Raw genomic sequence first — 14834 nt, 5'->3', positions numbered from 1 at the left:
GCTTAGACAAGTTTGTTTTCCTTCAGGAGTTAGCAATATGGTAGTAATACTTGATGTTAAAAGTGTGGATTATACTTTCAAGTAAGTGGGAGAAACACATTAGTGGAGACTGGATATGAAAATATTTAAAACATTGCCATTTTAGAGGGTGCGGGAAGTTTCTACATTTTAGGGTAGATGTTGATTTTTTTTTTCCTTTCTGGAAGAGTGTTTTAGTCAAATGGCTATAAGTTAAGTACATAATGGTTTTGGAATGCTTCCTATAGACTTGATTTACTGAGTCCTCTGCTTGGTAACATATATTGGATTGTTTAGCAGTGATACACTTCTTAACTGTGAACTTATATTTCCATATTCCTAAAAATTGCAGTTTGGGAAGAGGTGTGTGTGTGTGTGTGTGTGTGTGTGTGTGTGTGTGTGTGTTTGTGTGTGTGTCCTGAACAGGAAATCAGGCTTACAGACCGCCTAGAAAGGTGAAAGGTGTATCTTCTTATTCTGGTAGCAAGAGGCTGGACAAGCAGTGCTGGAAACTTCTAGATGATTTGTTTGTGCCCCCAGTACACTGTAAATTTGGGATGGACTCCTGGGCTTTGTGACTGATTCTCAGGACAACGGGGAGAACCTAAATAGATGGCTTTGTTTCTCAGCCTCAACTCTGACCTTGTAAAAACCACTTAACTTTTTCTCTGATATAAATAAATAATGGTATTTACCTCATAGTGTCCAACATATGTAAAGTTCTTAACCCTACCCTGCCACAGAATAGGCACTCTGCAAGTCCTAGATTTTGATTAATAATTATAATAATACCTGATATGGAGGGAGTACTTATAATAAGCAGCCAATATACTAAGTATTTCATGTGCATTCTTATTCAATCTCCATAAAACTCTATGGTATATATAATATTATTATCCTTATTTTCATTATGAAGAATCTGAGGTATAGGAAGTTACAGTGACTTCCCCAAGTCACAATTAATAGGTGATAGATCTGGGATTCAAACCCATCCCATCTGATACTGCACCCTAATCAATTCTGTTGTCCTCTGCTAATCATCCTCCTACGGGAAAGAGGCCTTGACATGGGATAGAGAATTTTTTTTTTCTCTCTGGGTCCTAAGAGAGTTGGTTCCAGATTCCAAGCTGGGGCTTTCCCATTATTAGATGCTGAGCTATGTGAAAGCCTCCCAAGCGCTAGGTTTGGAACAATGGGCCCTAAGTCTAGTCTCTTCTTAGAGCCAATTCCATCCTTACTCTTTGTGATGTACTTTAGTCATCTGAACTTCTGGAGGAGTGAATTAAACATTTCAGCATGCCTTAGCTGTACTTGGGAGAATGATACAAGTATAAGCCAAGCAACATCAGTCTAAAGTAGCCAGTTATGAGCTGGTGAAGAAGGGTCTGCAGGATTCTGTGGCCATAGTTGTTCAGACCATCAAAGTAACAGCCATCACAGATTATGAACATATTCAACATTGATGTAGCAAGAATTCTGAGAAACTATATGAGAAAGGGAAAGTAACAGGGGCAACATTCACATTGGACTTGTTCTTTAGAGAGAACCAATATTTAAACATAATGTGAGTGGTGCCCTCTAGGATTCTGTACTGCAGCCACCATGTTTAAAGAAAAATGTCACACTCTGAAATTGCAGAGAGTAGAGACACTTGAATTACATAAAAATCAGCATCCTCATCGTTTAGTCCCTACTATGAACTGGGTGTTTTACATTCATCGTATTGCTAATCCTTATGCCAATGCTGTTAGTTAGCAATTATCATCCCTGTTTCCTGAAATGGAAATTGAGACTTAAAGAGGTTAAGTGAACTTCTCAGGGTCTCATAACTAATAAGTGGTGAAGATGAAATTTAAACCCAGTTTGTTTCATTCCAGAGTCTTGTCTTTTTCATCACACTAACCTGCCAGGACTGAATGCTGGGCAAAGGAAGAAGAATCGATGTAGGAAATGGGAATCTGAGAGGAAATAGGAGAGGCAGACAAATTGAGGGCAATGGAAGCTGTGGGAATTTCAAGATGGAAGTCATGATCTGTGGTATGAGATGCAGCAGAAAGTCAAATATCACAGAATAAAGGCAGAGCAACAGACTAGGGCTGCAAGAGTTTGTCACCTTCATTATTTTGGAAGCCACATTTACATTTAGAAATGATGGGACATTCAGAAAATAGTGGAAACATGTAAAAAAACCCTTCTGTTTAGATTAGAAGTTAAATAAATAAGCTGACAAAGAAACAGAATAGTAAGTGTATCAATCAGAATAAGCCAATTTAAACCACAGGAACCACAGAGCTTAATGGATTAACACAAGTTTTCACTCACTGCACGTCCTTTGGCTGATGTTATATTCCACATCTTCTTGCTTTGGGTCTCAAGTTGATGGAACATCCATTATTTTAAGTACTGACACGTATCAGCACATAGAAAGGGAGCTCTGGACAGCCTTGCATTGACGATTATGTATTTTGGCTTAGAAGTGACATATGTCCCTTCTACTCACAACTCTTTGGCCAGATCTAGTCACACAGGTCCACCTAATCATAAGACTCCCGTTAGGAAACCCAAACCAGACCTGGGCAGGCAGATTATACTAATGACTCGCCATAGTATGGGACCTGAATGGGGTGATAATACAGGGGATTTTTCTTTTCCCAAGGCAAATTTGATATATATTTTTTTATACTTGAAGGAAAAAGAGAAAGAGCCAGTTGATTGAAATGGGAAAGACTGTAAATATAAAACACATGTAGAAGTGACAGAGCAAAGTTTTAGAGAGGTGGAAAGGAACATGATAAAGAACATGGAAAAAGGAACAACTTGAGAATGGACAAATCCTCTGAGAGTCTGATAATTTTGAGAGTGAGGCATAGAGAGAAAGAAATGCTGGAGAGAAAGGGGAGGGAAAGCCTGAAACATTTACTGTGGGAAATAGACTAGAATGGTCCAGTTATGCCTCATAAATCCAGTCAGTACCATGCTGAACAAATGAAGCTGAAAGCTGAGCCCAAAATGACAAAGGAAATCATAAGTCGAGATGGCATCTGAAATAGGGTTTTACTCCCTTTTTTGTCCTTAGGGAAAAAATGGTATTTTAAAGTTGTGTGGTTTCCTTCATGTATAGAAAACAACAACCATCCTGCAGTTTATGATACCACTATCCATGTGTATAAATGTTGCAAAGATAAAGAATAATTCATGAGTAAGAGAATTTTCCTCCAGGGCCACACTCATCTTCACTAGACCATCTCTTAATATGAGACTGGACAAGCAAACAATCCGTATCTTGGTTAATTTAGATAGAATGAGAATTTTGACGCATATTTCTAAGGAAATGAATTTATTCCAAATCTGAAGAGAACGTTCCCATAGAATAGTATAATCAATGCCTGGGAGCACACTATTGTTTTTCCAGAGTCAGAGAGAGCACAAATGTTATTTGCCATATATATATATATATATATATATATATATATATATATACACACACACACACACACACACACACACGCACACACATATACATATACATGCACATGTATGTTTATATATGTATATATATAAAATATATATAAAATATATAGAATTAGGTTCCAGCAGCATCTAGGGTTCTTGTTAACCTCTCTCCCTCCCCCCTTTCCCTCCCTCCCTCCTCCCTTTCCCTCCCTCCCTCTCTGTCTGTCTCTATCTGTCTCTATTTCCATCTCCATCTCTCTCTCCCTCTTTCTTACTCCATTTCTGAGATCTTTCTACTTTTCTGGCTTTATTCCTAAATAAGCTCCCTTATATGGTAACAAGATGTCCACCAGCATCTCTATGTTTATATTCTTCTATAAGTTTTAAGTCTAAAGAAAAAGATATTTCTTCCTGTTCCAACAAAAATCCCACAGATGTGTTTTATGGCTCTGATTGCCTGACTTGGGACATGTGACCATTCTGAATGAATCCTGTGGTGTACCCCTCCAGGCAGATCCAGATCACATATCCTCCCTTCAATAAGGGACTGGTAGAAAGAAGGTAGGGATATCATCCAAAAGAAAATTAGAGCATCAGTTGCAGATGAGAAGGCAACAGATGCTATTTAGACCATTAAAATAATGCTTACGTATATTGAAAAATTTTGAATTTCAATACTCTCATACATTCTCTAAAGTTTTGGACTCAAAGCAATAATGTCTCTAGTCAAAGAGAATAACATTGTCCATAGCCTTTTAGATTTATCTACATTTCTTTATGTGGCACTCTGAGTAAGAACTATATTGAAAACAAGCAGAAAGTAAAAAAAAAAAAAAAAAAAAAAAAAGCATAACCTAACATGAGCTAAAGTCAGAATGTTTTCAATGATGGCTAACTAGAATTATTCTATAATTACTCCACCACAGCCCTGAAAGTGAGTCACCAAGAAATGAATATTTATAAGCTTTCTGACCTCAAAAAATTCAAAATCTTAAAGGAGGTCACCTAAGGAGACTGTGGAAAACTTCCATGCAACTTATTGGCAGATGATTTTAGTTCTTATTTCAAAAAGCTTGGTATGAAATGCATGCCATCTGGTTACTGGGAAAATTCTAGTGTGTATTAATTGCTTGTGTGAGAGACATTCCTTCCATTTAGTTGTAAATGATTGCACCTGCAAAGGGAAAGAAAAAAAAGAACATGTCTTATCACTTGCTCCTGGGGCTGGAAGATTTGATGACACAATACTGCTATTTCATCCACTTTTAAAATCTGTGTCTGATCAGTACAGCTGTTCTCCCACAACTATTTTGAATATGCTGTGTTGTACGCTCGAACACAGGATTGCCGGGGAAAAATTTCAAATAGCACTAAATGTGAAGACTGCAGTGGTTCCTTTCCATTTCTTGAAGGCATTTATAACTATTTCAAGATAAAATGCAGGTACTTTGATTTTGATTTTAACCCTATCAAAGGAGTATATTTCAGGAAAGCAGATTTTAGGCAATTCTGTATTTTCTAGACTCACTTGACATAGTTGGCAGATCTCTGCCTAAAAGGACAAGTGGAAATCTCCCTGGAAGGATCATTTGTCACTTTCCCTGTGAGACCATAGAGATAGTCAGTCTATGCATCTAGCCTCAAACTGGGAGATTTATAGACTTTAAAAGTTAAAAACCCTGTTACAATAAGCCTTGTAATACTATAGTCTATTTTGTGGATCCAGCCATTATTTCCTCTGTGGAGCACTATGCATTGCGCTCAATGTTGCAAAGCCAGTAGAGACAGAGTTTTCCTTATTGGTACAGAGGAAAGATGATAGGACTTTAAGTTTAGGTAGAGTTTATTCATATCCCAGCTCTGCCACTTATTAGCAGTTGTGATCTTAGGGAAATTACTTGCATTCTGTGGGGTTTAGTTCCTAAAAATAGGATTAAATACAATTTTCCTAGAGCAGATGAGAAGTTTTCATGAAATATTGTATGTGAAAATGCTTGGCACATAGTTAGAACTAAATAAATATTAATCTAATGTCTCTTCCTCAGTTCAAGTATTATAGAAGTGCTCTATTATTGTCAGTCTTCCCAAATTAATTTCATTCTACCTGCCACATTTACAGCATGCACAAATTATTTTCTGCTAAGTGAATATTATTTATAGATTAGGCAAGCACCTCATAAAGAGGGATTTCTTCATTTGTGGGTATCAGGCATTGCAAAGGAATAAGTAGATTGTAAATATTGGCAGAATCCTAACTACTGGATCTGATTTTATTCTTCCAACATGTGAAAAATCTTTCCAGGAAGTATATTTAATATGTCATTTTGCTGAATGGTAGCTTTGATTTCTACTGCCAGAGGTGATCTCTTTTTTATCAAATAGAGCGATTCAGCTCTTGATATGCCCATATCATAGAAAATATGGGAGTAGAAATCCCAGGAGTACTGAACTATTTAATCAAGTGGTGATAAACATACTTATTCAATACCACCAAGACAAGGAGAATACGATACTGTCTTCAGAGAATAGGAATGCAACTATCAGTTATGGCAACTGAGTAGTAATTTGGGCCATAGCACTGCAGTGGGAAACTTGGCTTGCCGTATATCTGGTAAAGCCTTTAAATCAAGAAATGTGATGTGGAAGTCAAAACCAAATAGTTAAAATCTCTAAAGACCTGTAGCAATTTATCATAGACAAGACACAGTGTATAGAGTACAACAAAATAGACACCAGGGATAATGGTTCTTGACTATTACCCATCTTTGAAGAGTGGCATAAGATTGAATTGTCACAAAATTGTTTGTCATACATTGAGCTGAATGCATGCGTGTTTTTCCCGTTCTCAATCCCTTTTTTTTTCCAGAAAAAATTAAACACATACATTATTACAAAACAGAAAAGAAGAACCTAATTGTCATAAGAGAGGTGTTAAAAGATAAAATTATTAACATCTTATTCACTTCTATCCCAAATTTTCAAGGATATCAACTTGCTTCTTAAACATTTAATTTTACTGTGCCAGATTCTAAATGGTGTGAATTTGTAGTTTCAAGCATTTAGCTTCCCTTAACACCACCTTAACAGCTGATATTTGTGATTAATAATATATATCTTTTAAATCAATGTTTTACCATAATATTTAAAAACTGTGTTTTTAAAGAGCTTATGCTCCCTTGGCTAGAATTAGTTAATTCACACTAATGATGTTTTGATTAAGAAAATTTCTTTTTCATTGGATTCAATGGGGTTTTTAGAAAATTTGTTTAATAGTTCAATATTAAAGTTACATTTTATTAATTGGAGCTGGGATTTGATTTCCTGCATGTTAAATGTTGTAGCTACTGGAAACACTACTTAAATAATTGTGGGTTTATTGTGCAGGTTGGTTAAGGTCAAGGAGACCAAATCCCAGCTTAGATTTCAGAGATGACAGAACATATCTGTTTTGATGAGGGAGTTACTATGTGCATAAAGATGTCCTCTCTCAGGGATCATATCACTTTGCTATTTTAAGATCTTTAATATTTTATGCATTATGCATTTGTCAGACAGGAAGATACTTTCCCCCACTAAAAAGGCATTTTTATTGAGGAAGTTGTAGCCAAAAATAAGAGCTTAAATTCCAGTTAGTAAGAGTTAACCAAAACTATAAATATATAAGGTCTAATTATGCAAGGAAAATAACTTGAACATTATTATAAACCATGAATTAGTTTTTTAATCTTGACTTTTGTCTTTATATTGTACTTGTCTTTAAAACAGAATGATTTTAAAATTAAATATATTTAAAATAATTCTTTAAAGTAAACAAAATATTAAATATTTACAGCTGTTTTTTTCAAGTTTTTATTTAAATTCTAGCTACCTAACGCATATGGTAAAATTGTTTTCAGGCATATATGCAATGCTTTATCACTTGCATATAACACCCATTGCTCATCACAACTACCCTCCTTAATACCCACCAAGAATTTAGCCTGTCCCCCACCCACCTCCCCTCCAGCAACCCTCAGTTTGTTCTCTATGCTTAAGAGTCTCTTATGGTTTGCTTCCATCTCTCTCTCTTTTTTTCCCTTTCCTGTATGTTCATCTGTTCTGTCTCTTAAATTCCACATATCAGTGAAATCATATGTTATTTGTCTTTCTCTGACTGACTTATTTTGCTTAGCATACTATACTCTAGCTCTATCCACGTCATTGCAAATGGCAAGATTTCATTCTTTTTGATGGCTGAATAATATTCCTTCTTATTCCTTCTTATCTTCTTTATCCCTTCGTCAGTTGATGGACATTTGGGCTCTTTGCATAGTTTGGCTATTGTCGATAATGCTGCTATAAATATCAGAGTGAATGTGCCCCTTCAAGTGAGTATTTTTGTATCTTTTGGGTGAATACCTAGTAGTGCAGTTGCTGAGTCGTAGGGTAGTTCTATTTTTAACTTTTTGAGGAACCTCCATACAGTTTTCCAGAGTAGCTGCACAAGTTTGTATTCCCGCCAACAGTGTAGGAGGATTCCCCTTTCTCCACATCCTCATCAATATCTATTGTCTCCTATGTTGCTAATTTTAGATATTCTGACAGGTGTGAAGTGGTATCGTATTGTGGTTTTGATTTGTATTTCCCTGATAAGTGATGTTGAGCATCTTTTCATTTGTCTGTTTGTCATCTGGATGTCTTCTTTGGAAAAATGTTCATGTCTTCTGCCCATTTTTTAATTGGGTTATTTATTTTTTGGGTGTTGAATTTGATAAGTTCTTTGTAGATTTTGGATACTAACACTTTATCAGATATTCCATTTGCAAATATCTTCTCCATTTCTGTAGGCTGCCTTTTGATTTTATTAATTGTTTCTTTTGCTGTGCAGAAACTTTTTATCTTGATGAGGCCCCAATAGTTCATTTTTGCTTTTGTTTCTCTTGACTCTGGAGATGTGTTTAGTAAGAAGTTGTTATGGCCAAAGTCAAAGAGCTTTCTGCCTGTGTTCTCTTCTAGGATTTTGGTGGTTTCCTGTCTCACATTTAAAGTTTATTTATTTATTTTTGGGAGAGTGAGAAAGCTCACAAATGAGTGGAGTAGGGTCTGTGAGAAAGGGAGAAAGAATCCCAAGTAGGCTCCACAGTGTTATCATGGAGCCTGATACGGGGCTCAAACTCATGAATTGTGAGGTCATGACCTGAGCTGAAATCAAAAGTCAACTCAATTGAGCCACCCAGGGGCCCCTCCAATCTCACATTTAGGTCTTTAATCCAGTTTGAGTTTATTTTTGTGTATTGTAGGAAAGTGGTCTAGTTTCGTTCTTCTGCATGTTGCTGTCCAGTTTTCCCAGCCCCATTTGTTGAAGAGACTTTTTTCCATTGGGTATTCTTACCTGCTTTGTTGAAGATGAGTTGACCATATAGTTGTGGGTCCATTTCTGGGTATTCTATTCTGTTCCATTGATCTATGTATCTATTTTGTTAAATCTGCTTTTAATTATTTAGCTATCTGTGTTTGCACAATTCTCTAATTCTGCCCTTCATAGAAGTATAGTTCTAATTTCTCACTTCACCACAAGGTGAGGACTCAGGCCAGGGAATTGGGGGGAGATTAGTTATGACAAAGTTATGTCCCTCACACCATTTCCCTGCTTACATCCCTAGGATTCATGTCTTGCATCACTTCCTTCTTAGGTTAAAACCCTTGGAACAGAATAGGGTTGATGTTCTGTGACTTAGCCTATTGAATTAGCCTTATCTCATTCTCTGACAGCAGAATGATAACAATAGCAATACCCTTAGAAAATCACACACACACACACACACACACACACACACACACACACACACACCTACACTCAGATGCACACAAAGCTAGATGACTGGTTCAGTTACTGCATTGGCTTGGATGGGAAAGTATGGTTGATCAGAAGCCAAAGATGGGAGCAGGATGGAAAGAGAGGTTTTCCAGATAATTACACAAGAAGCACATTCTGGATGCTTTCAGATATATCTCCCTGGAATACTTGTTCTGTCTTCTGCCTTCTATTTCTTACCCTACTATCTCCATATCCTCCATCTATCTTATTATCTGTCTTTATTGATGAAGCCTCACTCTGTGTCAGGGAAGTCAGAGTTCCTGGCTCCTGTTGGCTGAAAGATAAGAAGTAGATCTAACCATTTGCCACAATGTTTCTATGGGGAAATGCTTCATGGATTTCAACTAATGATGTACAGATAGCTTAAGAACAACACTCTTTCTGTTTTGGGGACCAGATGTATGTTAATACCTTTTTATCTAGGATGGATCCATGCATTTTTCCTTTCATTAACCTATTTCTCTTAGGAAGAGCTATCAGTTACCCCTAGGAACATGGTCTGAGTTGTGTTGCCACATGGCCTTATTCGCAGCCACGTTGGTCACTGGGTGAAGTTTTACCTGTATTGGCGTAGTGCTAGTGACACCATGATATGAGAAACTAAACTAAAATATTAAAGATCTAAAAGCACAGATCTCTCATAGCAAGACACCAAGACAGCATGTTGTTCTATGGCTCAAACATTTCTTCTTACATTAATACTATCTTGTGGGTTATTACTTACAGAAGAAAAAACTTTTAAGTGTGGCATCAAAGATCTTACATGATCTCCTTTTTACCTTTTCAGTTTTCTCTCTCATTTCTCCCCTATATACTGAAAACTTTTCAAATCACTGAGCATGCCTCTTCTTCTTTCTTCTGGCTCTTTGTACGTACAGTTTCATTTACTTCCAGACTCTTACCATACTTCATTTCCCTGTTAACATATTTTTACTTAGATTTGCTTCAAACCAACTTAGGTATATTTCCTGTTACAAGTTCTCGACTGGTTCTCACAACAATGTGATTAAGCACTGCTGTTAATCACAGTGCTTAAGTGCTGTTAAGCACTCCCCCAGTGCACGTTCACCTTCTTATGTTGAGGCACTTCAAATTCTGTTTTCTTTTCTTCCGTCTTTGATTATGCATTCCTTTAGAGCCTGTGCTGTTGTATCTCTGGTATTAAGATATTCACTAAATATTTGTTTTTGTGATTGAAACTTGAATCATCAGGTTTCAATCTTCTAACAATCTTCAGCTGTTAGAAAAGTACATTATAACTTCATCAGTGATGCCACAACTAAGTAGATATTTATTTAGGGATTCTTAAAGCTGGAGGAAAAAAAATGAAGCTTATAAGGAGCCATAAGCTGTATAGTCAGCTATTGACAACTCAAAAATTATTTGCTAAGAATCTGCTCTCTGACTGGTATTTTGCTATGTATTTTAATGGGAACAATTAGAAACAGAGGACACAGAAGGGAAATAAGTTTTGAAAGATCAGAATGAATTTGAATTGAATTAAAAGCTTGGATTGGAGAGTTGTTGTAGATACTTATTCGAAACATTGGAACACCAGGCTGAGAACTTACGCTGAATGAGAAGTCAAGAATCATTGAAGAATTGTAAGGAGAATCACATGATTATAATAGTGATAATGATGGATAAGATAAAAAGAACAGAAGTGATTTTTCTTGGAATTACTTTTGACTTTCATGTACTTTCTTTTTAGTCTCTCACTCTATACTTCTTCAAATGCTGAGTTAAGGACATGAAATAAAAAAAAATCAAACTAGTCACTTTGACCTTAATGACTAAAATTATGGATCTTTGGGTCAAAAAAGTCTTAGTCATCTACTTGAAGTGACTGATCACTTTATTCAGGATTTGAGTTTTTTACCAATAAGGTTTTTATTACAATCTATACTTTCAACTCATATGTACTGATCTAACTTATTCAACTTTTGAAAGGAAACTCTCAAAGGGTTTATTTTTATATTTAAGATATGTATCTCTTTTAGATCAGCCACTAGTCTTAGATCCTCTCTTTGAGATTACATATGACAAATCAGCACGTATTTGAACACAGCTACCTTGTTTTCGCTGAGGGTTCTCTACTCCAGAATAAACATTTGATTCCATTCATGCTAATCTACCTGATGTCATATTAAATTTTAGGTACAGGGGTAAATCTATGTGTCCTTAAGGAAGGTGTTTACATAACAGAAATGCTGTCCATAACTGTGTGTCTGGATTATTTATTTGCATGCCTGCTTAGGGTCTTCTGTTTTGTCTTCTTGTAGTTTGATCATTGATTTTCCTAGCGATTCTGATTCTGGTGTATCCATGCTTCAGTTTGCTATGTATTTTTAAGTAACCACAGTATCTGACCTAACCAATCTCTGCTTCATCATTGACAACATTTTGGCTTCTTATCAAGGTCCACATCACCCCATTCTCCATGATCCAACATAACAGTTGCTATTTTCATCTTTGCTCTTAGCCTTTCATCACTCAAAATATTATGATGACCTTGTCTAGTGATGAAATTGGATATAAAAAGCAGCATAGTTTCCCTATTTTGTACTTTTACAGTTGTGTTTTTTGGCAGGTAGTGAAAATTTTTATGTTTATTGATATCAGATTACATCATATTATGTTTAACTGATCATCAGTCTACCCTGATGACAACATACTTATGTGGTATACAATATATCCCATTCCATTTATAATATGTTTTGGAGGTTTAAAAGAGAATCAAACTGCATTTTTAAAAATCATCTTACCAATCTTAGACATAAATTCCTTCTATCAAAATATTTTGTTCTTTTTGTTATGAAAAATGATTTTATTTGACACAGAAGTTGGAAGCAAAAGATTATATCATCTTTTGTCAGTGACTGATGGCAGCTGTATCTTTTTTTTTTGCATCACCATGCCTTTATTCTCTTCAGAGACACTTATCATTAACTATAGTTTTTTTTTTGATTTGTTTACCTGTCTGTTGCCTTCATTCCTCACTAAAATGTAATTCATAGTAGTTATAATTTTCAGCAAGACAAGGAAATGATTTTTTAAATGTTCTGAATTGTTTTCTAAAAAGAATCTTCCAGCTAGTTTTGAATCTCTACAACATTGTATTTGTTTGTCAATTTAGTGCATTGCATCCAGAAAATACCCTTCATTCTCTGAATCTGGATTTGCAGTTTATAATATATGCCTGAAGCATATTAGTCCTATTCATCTTTTCTTTTTTTTTTCCCCTCATAAATGTCAGGCAAAATTCATCTACCCTTAGGTTCATGGGTTTCAACTATAGACTCATAATTTCTTTAATTGGGCAACTATAATGTTTCACCTACCATTCATTATGCTTCTTTGAGCTTATTTACGTTACTATCATTTCACATGGATCAGGAGTCTAACCAAACATCAAGTTACAGTGAACTCTCTGAAGTTTATTATTGTGCTGAACTAAAGCTCAACTTATTTTAATCAACTTGCTCATTAATATTTTCAATTTATTTTTCATAGCATATATGTTAGTTTATGGATAGCATTGGTCTGTAAGCTAACACCTCCTGAATTGAGGTGTTATTTTTCTGCATTAAAAAAATGTTTTCAGATTCCAGTGTGGGCATGTTTATCTGAGCATTTTTCTTCTGAATTTTCCTTTGCAGTAAAAATGTTAATAGAGGTAAGTGAAAAATAATATTGATAAAATATAAAGTATCATCTCATCATAGATTTTCTGTGCCTTATTAACTTAATTAATGTTGACTCCATCCCAGTCATTATATGGAAAGCCATGAAGGTCTCAGTTATGTTCACTCATTTTTGTCATTTTTTCTGCCCCTTGTTAGTGTCCACCACTTAGGAGGACATTTGAGTGCCATTCTTCATCACTGCTACTGCTGTTGATGGTTTCTGTGAGACTCCTGATGACATTGCCAAGGCTGCTGTTTCCTGGGACAGGTGGTTGAGGCACTGTGACAGCTGCATTCACTGGCATTCTGTTGAGGTACATAATGCCCTTGAAATCTATCCAAGTGGTTGTTTGTATCAGTAGTAATCCACTTTGCAAATCTCTGTCTTTTAATTGATGTAATTAGACAATTTACATTTGATGTAATTATTAATCTGTTAGGGGTTATATCTGACATTTTATTTTCTTGTTTTCTGCTTGCTCCCTCTGTTTTTCACTTCTGTATTTTCTTTTTTCTTCCTTCCTGTGGATGATTTGAACTTTTCTTTAGACTATGATTTTTATTATATGTCTTTGTGTGTATAGATAAATATATATGTATATAAATATAAAAGGTATGTATTTATACATAAATGTGATTGTTTTTGATATATTACATGATATATAAGTAATTTACCCATCTACTAGTATTGACATTTCACCAGTTAAAGTGAAGTATGATAACTTTATCTTCCTTTATTTTTTTCCGATTGTGATAAAATTGCCTTAAACATTTCCACTACATGCACTGAGAATTGCAGTGTTACAATGTTTGCTTCAAACATCAAACATTATTTAGAAAAGTTAGGAAGAAAAGGAAAGGGTATTACATTTATTACCCATATTTTTGTTCTTTTTGTTACCCTACTATTTAAAACTTGAAAAAAAAGTTTTTTTTCCTTTAGCAATTTTTTCCAGATACCACTGATGGCACCAAATTCTCTTAGTTTTACTTTATCTATGAAAGTCTTGATTTCTCTTTATTTCCTGAAAGATATTTTTACTGGATATTGGTTTCTGGTTGACAATAGTTTTTCTGTTAGCACTTGGAAATTGTACCACTTTCTTCTGTGCTCAATGATTTCTGATGAGAAAACTGTTATTCAAATTTTTCCCCTATAGCTAAAGTGTAGGTATTCTTGCTGGTTTCAATATTTTTTCTTTCTTTTTAGTTTTAATAAGTATGATTATGGTATGTCTTGGCACAGAATTTGGGGGGGGGTTATTTTTAGGTTCCTCTATGCTTCTTGAATCTGTAATTTATAGCTTTTGCCAAATTTGGTAAATTTGTGGCCATTATTTCTTTAAGTACATTTTAAGTCCCACTTTTTTTTCTTTCTCCTTCTGGGACTCTGTTTATGACAAAGGTGTTCAACCTTTTGCTGCAGTTTCACATATCCCTGAGATTCTGTTCAGTTGGGCAATGATTGCCTTTGCTCATTCAAGTTGAGATTTTCCTGGTTCTTGGTATGAAAATAATTTTCTATTGTGTTCTGGATATTTGGGGTACTGTGCTATGAAGATCTAGGTCTTATTTAAATCTTCTGTTTTAGCAAGTTTTCTCTGACACCACCCTGACAGAAGAAAGGTAGCACTACATCATTAGTGCTGGGTGGGAGTGGTTCACCATCTGGCCTTCATTGACACTTCAAGGGGGGAGGGTGCCTTATTACTAGTCAACAGGGATGGGAGTTGAGGTTCCCACTGGCCCCTAATGATACCACCCTGTCTGGAAGGAGGAGAGGTGCTTCTTTACTGCTTCCCATGTTGTCTCTGCTGATA

At 35.5% G+C, this 14834-nt stretch overlaps 2 long non-coding RNA genes across 7 annotated transcripts in view; one reads left to right on the top strand and one right to left on the bottom strand.

Moving 5' to 3' along the window:
* Positions 1 to 14834, bottom strand: part of LOC144614853 (uncharacterized) — a 116441-nt gene that overhangs the window by 24910 nt on the left and 76697 nt on the right. The window contains exon 3 of one of the 3 annotated variants that reach the window (XR_013553088.2): positions 4120 to 4645. The exons of the other annotated variants lie outside the window; for them this stretch is intronic. This is a non-coding gene — a long non-coding RNA (uncharacterized LOC144614853). Of the gene's footprint in view, positions 1 to 4119; positions 4646 to 14834 lie in introns of those variants that run through there. 3 annotated transcript variants of the gene reach the window in all.
* Positions 13180 to 14834, top strand: part of LOC132686320 (uncharacterized) — a 390554-nt gene continuing 388899 nt past the window's right edge. For all 4 annotated transcript variants that reach the window (XR_014136398.1, XR_014136397.1, XR_013553086.2 and 1 more), the window contains exon 1: positions 13180 to 13328. This is a non-coding gene — a long non-coding RNA (uncharacterized LOC132686320). The remainder of the gene's footprint in view (positions 13329 to 14834) is intronic.

The sequence above is a fragment of the Panthera onca genome, chromosome F1, assembly GCF_046562875.1.
Source record: "Panthera onca isolate mPanOnc1 chromosome F1, mPanOnc1 haplotype 2, whole genome shotgun sequence".
Lineage (NCBI taxonomy): Eukaryota > Metazoa > Chordata > Mammalia > Carnivora > Felidae > Panthera > Panthera onca.
This window is presented reverse-complemented; position numbering and strand designations above follow the sequence as displayed.